The 10,367-nt window shown below is 42.9% G+C and overlaps 1 long non-coding RNA gene across 1 annotated transcript; it reads right to left on the bottom strand.

Annotated features, from left to right (window-relative positions):
* Nucleotides 1-228: 228 nt before the first annotated feature.
* On the bottom strand, nucleotides 229-10,019 carry LOC132346194 (uncharacterized). The gene is made up of 2 exons (XR_009495951.1): nucleotides 9,791-10,019; nucleotides 229-9,217 (listed from the first exon to the last, which is right to left on the bottom strand). It is a non-coding gene; the product is annotated as an uncharacterized lncRNA (long non-coding RNA).
* Nucleotides 10,020-10,367: the final 348 nt, after the last annotated feature.

Raw genomic sequence — 10,367 nt, 5'->3', positions numbered from 1 at the left:
AATGGAACGGCTTTCTCATCCTACTTATGGACATCCTACTGATGGGAGAGGGAGTCTTGGGGCCACTGAAGTTCTGCCCGGTACGAATAATGAAGGGGTCAACACTGAGCCAACACCTGCTGAGTGTTTACTAAATGACCAGCACCATGCTGCAAATGGGGGTACAAAGCTGACAAAATAAACCCGGGTACGAGACAGGGAGTCCACAGACTAATGGAAGACAAAGAATTAAAATTGACTCTAAAACAATTTAGTATGTCTGCAGTAGTTGACTGTGGAAATAACACGGGAAAGTTAGTCTAGGACGTGAGGCATAGCTCACTAGGTGCTCTCTGGGCAGACAGTGAGGAAGACGGCACTTCGGGCGGAAGGTTGTTGATCCGCTTTCTTGTGGAGGTGCTGAAAAGCCTGTGTGTGGGGCTTGACTGGGAAGGAAGGGCCGCAACAGATGTCAACGGCCAGACCAGGAAGCACCCAGAACTTAAGACTTCATCACGGGCAGGAACCACCAAGGAACGTGGGAAGGGATCCAGTAATTAAGGTCACAGAGGCCAAGTTATACAGAGAGAGAAAAAAAAAAAAAAATCTGACCCCACAAAAATAATAAAAACTTCAACACAAAGACTACAAGGGAAAAGCAAAAGTTTCGTACAAATTGATAACAAAAGACCAATAACCAATAGGGAATGAGCAAAAGACAAGAAAAAGCAATTAACAGAAGACTACAAAAGCTGATTAGAGAAGAGTGTTTAACATCACTTGTGACTAAAAAAGTGAAGATTAAAACAGTGAAACATCATTTTCACTATGAAATTGTTAGGATAACATATAAAAAGCATGTATACATACTTAGATTATTGAAGAACATCAAAGGTTAAGTGAGTACAGAGGTTTTATGGATGATTTTTGTTTTCTTCTTTATACTGTGTTTTCTAAATTTCTACAACGAACCTGTGTAAATTATTTAAAAAAAATTTTTAATTGCAGTGCAACTGCTTTACAATGTTGTGTTGGCTTCTGCTGCACAACAATGTGAATCAGCTCTATGTTGACACATATCCCCTCCTGCTGGAGCCTCCCTCCCGCCACCCCAATACCACCCCGGAAATGGCAACTCACTCCAGTGTTCTTCCCTGGAGAATCCCTGGGACAGAGGAGCCTGGTGGGCTGCCATCTATGGGGTCGCACAGAGAGACACAACTGACGCAACTTTGCAGCAGCAGCAGTGTATATATGTCAAACGTTACTCTAATTCATTCCACCCTCTCCTTATCCTGCTGTGTCCACAAGTCCCTTCTCTCTGTACCTCTGTTCCTGCCTTGCAAATAGGTACATCAGTACCATTTTCCAAGATTCCATATATATGTGTTAATATGTATCAGATCAGATCAGATCAGTCGCTCAGTCGTGTCCAACTCTTTGCAACCCCATGAATCGCAGCACGCCAGGCCTCCCTGTCCATCACCAACTCCCGGAGTTCACTCAGACTCACGTCCATTGAGTCAGTGATGCCATCCAGCCATCTCATCCTCTGTCGTCCCCTTCTCCTCTTGCCTCCAATCCCTCTCAGCATCAGAGTCTTTTCCAATGAGTCAACTCTTCGCATCAGGTGGCCAAAGTACTGGAGTTTCAGCTTTAGCATCATTCCTTCCAAAGAAATCCCAGGGGTGATCTCCTTCAGAATGGACTGGTTGGATCTCCTTGCAGTCCAAGGGACTCTCAAGAGTCTTCTCCAACACCACACTTCAAAAGCATCAATTCTTCAGCGCTCAGCCTTCTTCACAGTCCAACTCTCACATCCATACATGACCACAGGAAAAACCATAGCCTTGACTAGACGAACCTTTGTTGGCAAAGTAATGTCTCTGCTTTTGAATATGCTATCTAGGTTGGTCATAACTTTCCTTCCAAGGAGTAAGCGTCTTTTAATTTCATGGCTGCAGTCACCATCTGTAGTGATTTTGGAGCCCATTTAATATGTATAAATTCTTAAAATAGTACCTAATAGTTTCATTTAAGAAATGAATGAAACTACTTTCAGTTCTTCTGCTTGATTCTCTGGGTATCTACTGCCAGATTTCTAAATAATATGCATACACTGTCATCCTTGGATTCATCAGTTTCATCAAATATCTCTTGACTTCCTATAATACGGTCAACATATCATCCTCTGCCCACTTCTTCCCCCTCCTCTCCATACAGTTAAGGATTTATTAGGATTGTGTGATAATCACATACCTTCTGAGCCAAATAGTGTACTGAAGCTACATATCCTTTCTTGTACAAAAAGTTTTGTTGTTCCTGGAGTTAATAATTTAATAACTATCTCATTTTTTAATTGAATAGTTTTCTTGGTACCTGTTAATGTTTCCTAAATTCTCTAATATTTGTCAAATGTTTTAAACAAGTTTTCTAATGTTCAAGCCAACAAAGGTCTGTCTATTCAAAGCTATGGTTTTTCCAGTAGTCACATATGGATGTGAGTTCAGTTCAGTCACTCAGTCATGTCCAACTCTTTGAGACCCCATGAACTGCAGCACACCAGGCCTCCCTGTCCATCACCAACTCCTGGAGTTTACTCAAACTCATGTCCATCGAGTTGGTGATGCCATCCAGCCATCTCATCCTCTGTCGTCCCCTTCTCCTCCTGCCCTCAATCCCTCCCAGCATCAAAGTCTTTTCCAATGAGTCAACTCTTCGCATGAGGTGGCCAAAGTATTGGAGTTTCAGCTTTAGCATCATTCCTTCCAATGAACACCCAGGACTGATCTCCTTTAGAATGGACTGGTTGGATCTCCTTGCAGTCCGAGGGAATCTCAAGAGTCTTCTCCAACACCACAGTTCAAAAGCATCAATTCTTCGGTGCTCAGCTTTCTTCACAGTCCAACTCTCACATCCATACATGACTACTGGAAAAACTATAGCCTCGACTAGACGGACCTTTGTTGGCAAGGTAATGTCTCTGCTTTTTAATATGCTATGGACGTGAGAGTTGGACTATAAAGAAAGCTGAGTTCTGAAGAATCAATGCTTTTGAACTGTGGTGTTGGAGAAGACTCTTGAGAGTCCCTTGGACTGCAAGGAGATCCAACCAGTCCATTCTGAAGGAGATCAGTCCTGACTATTCATTGGAAGGACTGATGCTGAAGTTGAAACTCCATTAGTTTGGCCACCTGATGTGAAGAACTGACTCATCTGAAAAGACCCTGATGCTGGGAAAGATTGAAGGCAGGAGTAGAAGGAGATGACAGAGGATGAGATGGCTGGATGGCATCACCGACTCAGTGGACATGAGTTTGAGTGAACTCCGGGAGTTGGTGATGGACAGGGAGGCCTGGCGTGCTGCGATTCATGGGGTCGCAAAGAGTTGGACACGACTGAGCTGAACTGACTGAATGCTCAAGCGTGTTAAATGACGGACTACCACTTTCACCTGCCTGTCCTGGGTCCCCTTCCACATGCTTCCCACTTCACTTTCCTCTGGAGCAAGTCCTAGAACTTCCCTGTGTTGACGCTCTTGCTTCCTGGATCCACGTTTTGCTGTTGTTTTGTTTGTTTCAGTTATGCCCTTTTTCTGCTAAGGCACAGGTATCAGTAGTTTTCTAAGATGAAGTACATGGGACTGAAGTTGTTTCTTTTTCCCTAGGATTTACTGTGTGAAAATGTTTATATTCTATTCCCCTACTTGATTTTGTATGTTCTATGCTTACACTCGATAGGCAGGCTATATTGGCTGCATTTAATTCTAAATTTAAAAAAAATTTACCCTCAAAATTTCTATCAGATTGCTTTATTATTTTCCTGTGTTCTGTTGGAAAGCTCGATACCTTTTTTTTTTTCCTATGTGACATTTAAAAATGTCTCTTTTTTGGAAGCTTTTTGATGTTCTCTTTATTCTTGATTGTCTGTAATTTCATGGAATCACTGCTGGTGGGCTTCTTTAGTCTGGCAATGGATCCTCTGATTCTGCTAAATAGTCTTGTATTGATTCTTTAATAATTTCTACTCTGTTTCTCTCTTCCTCTTCTCTGTTTCTTTCTGTCTTTCTGGAAATCCTGTTGGTCAGCTGCGGAAGGACTGCCATGTGGGTGGTCAGGTATCTGGAGAGAGCTGCAGACTACATACGGAAAAGGGGCGAGAAGTCTAGGAACAAAGCTGACAACGACAGTCTCCATGTAGATAAATACCAGACATGCAAGGTTCATCATGGAAAACAGATCTCTCCAGCTATTCTAAACAGAAGGGTATTCAAGTGCCGACTGCATTTCTGGAAGCGCTGGTTAGCAGTGACTAGACTAAGCTTCTAGGAATAACTTCAAGGAAAAGGTCTCTAGAGTGGCTTCTGGCAGGGGCGACACTTGCCCCATCGCAGCGAGGGAAGTGGAACTCACTTCTCTATCCGAACTGGTCAGGACAAGAGGACACTACCACAGCCGCTGACCAGTCCTCAGGAGTCACAGGTATCACCACGGCATGCCTCTGGGCCCCGCAGGGCTGGTGACTGGATGCTGACCTGCGCCATGGGCAGAGCCAGTCTCCGCCTGTGCCGGGGGCCACAACAGTCAAGCAGGACTGCAGCCCCCGCACGCCCCCGTTCAAATCCCACTAAGAGCACCTAAATGGCAGAACTTAACCTGCACTCAGAACCCTCAGTAAAAACGCAGTTTGGGGAATTCTAACCCCTATGGAGTTTTCTAGTAGTCATGTACGGACGTGACAGTTGGACCATAAAGAAGGCTGAGCACCGAAGAATTGATGCTTTCAAACTCTGGTGTTGGAGAAGACGTGAGAATCCCTTGGACAGTAAGGAGATTAAACCAGTCCATCCTAAAGGCAATCAACCCTGAATATTCTTTGGAAGGACTGATACCAAAGCTGAAGCTCCAATATTTTGGCCGCCTGACACAAAGAGCTGACTCACTGGAAAAGACCCTGATGCTGGGAAAGGCTGAGGGAAGGAGAAGGAGGTGACAGAGGATGAGATGGTTGGATGGCATAATCGACTCAATGTATACAAGTTTGAGCAAACCCCAGGATAGTGAAGGACAAGGAAGCCTGGCGTCCATGGGGTAGCAGAGTCAGACAGAATTGACCAACTGAATAACAACTCCTACAGAACAGAAAAACTCCCCAGACACTGGCCTGGAGGACCAGGGCCAAGTCACCAGAAGCAGCATAGCACATGCGTGCGTGAAGGCAGGGCTCTGCGACGAGGAGCTGCTGGCGGAGTCACAGGCTGTCAGGGCTAACGGGCTGGGGAAGCATTAGGGTCTGAAAGGTTTTCGTAGTAGAGAAGGGCATTTCACAATTTGTTTATGCCTAGCCTCATTCTACAAAGGACAAGAGGACGACAAGACACGATGGTAGAGGAAGGTAGGGGGCGTTCTAGTCAGCATGAGCTTATCAGCATAAACCGTGAAATAACAAGATCTGGAGGTTTTGCCCTGCTGGAGCATTCGGAATGTAGATATGGACAATGGCAGGGCCATGACTCATATAATCCAGGGCTCAGACTTGATATGAAGCCACCCACTCAAAAGTTCTGAGACTTCTGACCAGCAGAATGCAAATTAGAAAATGTCAAAAATAAAATCTTATGTAAGCTTTTTTAAAAATAAAAGGATTTACCTGAGTCATTGACTTAGGAATGAAACAAAATATAAACCTCTTCTGGTAAACCACAGAAGCCAAATGTTATATAACTCTGAAGTTGTAGATGCCAGTTTGAACACAGAGACCCCCTGTGCTAGGGAACACACAGTGGTTTAAGACAGTGGTTACAGGCCACAGTCTTTAACATGTCCGTTTATAAATTCAGGTTTTTCCAAAGGGGCTACTTAGAGGCAAGCCTGCAAAGACGCTTTCCTAGTTTTCCCCTGTGCGTATTTTCAGCCTCCAACATTCCCTTGTAATTGGCTTCTAAAATGCTCCTTTGATGTCCATGTCCTTCCCACACCTGCACCAGCAGCAAACTGCTTCTCAGTGTGTCCTTGACTCCTTCCACCAGCAACTGCTAACAGGACTGTGGACTCAAGCCTTCAGACAAGATTTCACTTCCTACAACTAGGTTAGGAACACAGGGCCTAAATATACCTAAGTGGTATTTTAAAAGAATACAGGCTGCTAAATTTTAACCCATTTTCATGTAACTAATTTTCATATTTATTATAACTAAGGCTGTGTAAAAGGCATACAAATAAATCATAGGCTCCAATGTCCAATCTTTACGGAAGGACTCTTCAAATTAGCAGGAACAGACATTTAACACCTTTTAGGGATTATTTAAACTTTATTTTTACACTGCTCTTATGGAAACGTTCTTCAAATGAGCAGGAATAGCCATGTAACATGTTTGTGTGTGTGCTAAGTCGCTTCAGGCGTGTCCTTTGCGACCCTATGGGCTGTAGGCTCCTCTGTCGGTGGGATTCTCCAGGCAAGAATACTGGAGTAGGTTGCCATTTCCTCCTCCAGGGGATCTTCCCCACCCAGGGATTGAACCAGGGTCTCCTGCATCGCAGGCTGATTCTTTACCAACTGAGTTACGAGGGAAGCCCCAAGAGTAGAGAAGCCTGCATTTTTCTTTCCCCAGATTCGGGTGATGACAGAGAGAGGTTAGCTTAGAGAGAATCTATGGTATTGCTCTTCCAGCAGAGAGAAGGAGCAGGATGGGGAGAGGCACAAACAGCGTCTGTGAGAACCAAACCCCAGAGGCAGATGGAGTGTCAGAAAGAGATCTTACAACTGAAGCATCCGAGGAGGGACATGCAGAACAAAGTACCCAGAGGACCAGAACTGATATCAAACACAAATCACAAATACTTAATATTCACAGGTCATTCAATAATTCTTATAATTCACTGAGCAGCCAGTCCTGGCAGCTTTGGGTCCAGTGACTCTAAGGGGCATGCCCACCAAGAAAGCTCTTCTTGGGCCAGGGATGGCTTGAGGACACTATACATGTCTTTTTGTTGTTGTTCAGTCGCTCAGTAGTGTCCGACTCTTTGCAAACCCATGGACTGCAGCACTCCTGGGTTCTCTGTCCATCACCAACTCTTGAGTTTACTCAAACTCATGTCCATTGAGTCAGGTGATGCCATCCAACCATCTCATCCTCTGTCATTGCCTTCTTCTCCCTCCTTCAATCTTTCCCAGCATCAGGGTCTTTTCCAATGAGTCAGTTCTTTGCATCAGTAGCCAAAGTACTGGAGCTTCAGCATCAGTCCTTCCAATGAATATTCAGGGTGGATTTCCTTTAGGATTGACTGGTTTGATCTCCCTCCTGTCCAAGGGACTCTCAAGAGTCTTCTTCAGCCACAGTTCAAAAGCATATATTCTTCACCACTCAAATTCTTTATGGTCCAACTCTCACATCCGTACAAGATTACTAGGAAAACCACAGGTTTGACTATACAGACCTTTGTTGGCAAAGTGACGTCCCTGCTTTTTAATACACTGTCTAGGCTTGCCACAGCTTTTCTTCCAAAGAGTAAGCATCTTTTAATTTTGTGGCTGCAGTCACTGTCCTTAGTAATTTTGCAGCCCAAGAAAATAAAATCTGCTACTGTTTCCACTTTTTCCTCATCTATTTGCCATGAAGTGATGGAACTGGGTGCTATGATCTTAGTTTTTTGAATGCTGATTTTAAGCGAGCCTTTTCACTCTCCTCTTTCACTCTCATCAAGAGGCACTTTAGTTCCTCTTCACTTTCTGTCACTAGAGTGATATCATCTGCATATCTGAGGTTGTTGATATTTCTCCCAGAAATTTTGATTCCAGCTTGTGATTCATCTAGCCTGGCATTTCGCATGATGTACTCTGCATATAAGTTGAATAAACAGGGTGACAATACACAGCCTTGACTTACTCCTTTCCCAATTTGGAACCAGTCCATTGTTCCATGTCTGGTTCTGTTGCTTCTTGACCTGCATACAAGTTTCTCAGGAGACAGGTAAGGTGGTCTGGTATTCCTATCTGGTATTCCTATTTTCCAGTTTGTTGTGATCCACACAGTCAAAGGCTTTAGTGTAGTCAATGAAGCAGATGGTTTTTGGAATTCCCTTGCTTCTTCTATGATCCATCAGATACTGGCAATTTGATATCTGGCTTCTCTGCCTTTTCTAACTCCAGCTTGTATATCTGAAGTTCTCAGTTCAGATACTGTTGAACCTTAGCTTGAAGGATTTTGAGCATTATCTTGCTAGCATGTCAAATACACACAACTGTACAGTTTGTACAATAAGTGCAATTGCAGTAGTTTGAACATTCTTTGGCATTGCCTTTTTTTGGGACTGGAATTAAAACTGAACTTTTCCAGTCCTGAATACTGCTGAGTTTTCCAAATTTGCTGGCATATTGAGAGCAGCACTTTCACAGCATCATCTTTTAGGATTTTAAATAGCTCAGCTGGAATTCTATTACCTCACTAGCTTTATTTGTAGTAATGCTTCCTGAAGTCCACTTGACTTCACACTCCAGGGATGTCTGGCTCTAGGTGAGTGATCACACCATCATGGTTATCGGGGTCATTAAGACCATTTTTGTACAGTTCTTCTGTGTATTCTTGCCACCTCTTCTTAATATCTTCCACTTCTGTTAGGTCCACACCATTTTTGGCCTTTATCGAGCCCATCTTTGCATGAAATGTTCCCTTGGTATCTCTCATTTCCTTGAAGATATCTCTATATATAGTCTTTCCTATTCTATTACTTCCTTCATCTGTACATTGTTCACTTAAGGCTTTCTTACCTCTCCTTGCTATTTTCTAGAACTCTGCATTCAGTTGGGTGTATCTTTCCCTTTCTTCTTTGCCTTCCACTTCTTTTCTCAGCTATGTTATAAGGCCTCCTCAGACAAGCACTTCGCCTTCTTGCATTTTTTTTCTCGGGGATGATTTTAGTCTCCTCCTCCTGTACAATGTTACGAAACTTTGTCCTTCTTTAGACATTGTCTACCAGATCTAATCCCTTGAATTTATTCATCACCTCCACGTGTAATAAGGGATTTAGGTCATATGTGAATGCTCTGGTGGTTTTCCCTACTTTCTTCAATTTAGGTCTGAATTTGGCAATAAGGGCCTCATGATCTGAGCCATAGTCAGCTCCGGGTCTTGTTTTTGCTGACTTATAGAGCTTCTCCATCTTCAGCTGCAAAGAATATAATGGATTTGATTTTGGTACTGACCATCTGGTGATGTCCATGTGCAGAGTCATCTTTTGTACTGTTGGAAGAGGTAATAGTAGGTTTAATAGTTTAATAGCTGATAATATTGTATTTTGGCTTATGGTGGGTTATAACATCTGACATCAAAGTTAAGAAAAAAATGCTGGACATGATTAAATTCCACCAAAACACCTACTAGATACAAGACTCAAACTACGGAGCTTTGTACACCAATGCTCAACCTACAGTTTCCCAGAAATCTCCAATGTAAAATTAGTGTTCAAATTATAATTATACTAGAAAAAGCCACAAACTTTAATGACATTTTCTGAAAACCTGTCTGGAAGTTGTTCTTTTATAATTATCCATGTTTAGTTTGAGTTCTCTGAGAAACAGATGCTAAGATGGGATTAAACATGAGAGAGATTTACTGGGGCGACATTTGTGAGCTATAAATGGAAGGAGAAGGCTGAGTCTGACACCTGTGAAGGGGGGAGAGAGGGAAAGAAGGGTTGGGAGGGAAGAGTCTCACTCAGCAGCACAGCCATAAGAAAAATCTGCAAGGCTCGTGGGAGTCTTTGGGGGTCAGGCTGAAACACTCATTCACCGCAGCCCCACCACACTCACTCACTGGTAGGGGACGTGTGGCTTCATCAAGAACACAGTGGTGGGTCCAGGGGGCAGCAGCTGGGGTCCTCCGTCAACTTTGCTTCCCGCAGATCTGAGTAACACTCTTCCATTGCCACCACATCATCTTCTGTGAGTCTTCAGGTTCTTTCATGAATGTTTGATGGACATAGACTATAAATGTTTTTATGTCACCAGATATTACCTCTAATATATGATAACTATCCTGGAACATGCTACTGTTAATGGAGGTTAAGGAGTCTATTATTTTAATACACTTCATTGCAACATATTTTACATTTGTTTTTGAAGTATATAATTGTCTTTTGTGTATCACATATGATGATTAGTGTGGAACTATATGGTACAAAATAATATTAATGAACTAATTGAAAATGTTATTTCTGGAATGTTAAAAGTAGCAAAAATTCACTGGAGGTTGACTATATTATAGAATATTTTTAAAGAAATGTGGTTACTACTTCGCAGCAGACACAGTAACTGTAATTAGAAGAACAAATGCTGACTGAGAGAGATAACTGATATAAAGACTGAATAACTAACCCCAGTTACCATACTGG

Source organism: Bos taurus, chromosome 9, assembly GCF_002263795.3.
Source record: "Bos taurus isolate L1 Dominette 01449 registration number 42190680 breed Hereford chromosome 9, ARS-UCD2.0, whole genome shotgun sequence".
Lineage (NCBI taxonomy): Eukaryota > Metazoa > Chordata > Mammalia > Artiodactyla > Bovidae > Bos > Bos taurus.
The sequence above is the reverse complement of the archived record's forward strand: the minus strand, read 5'-3'. Positions and strand labels throughout refer to the sequence as shown.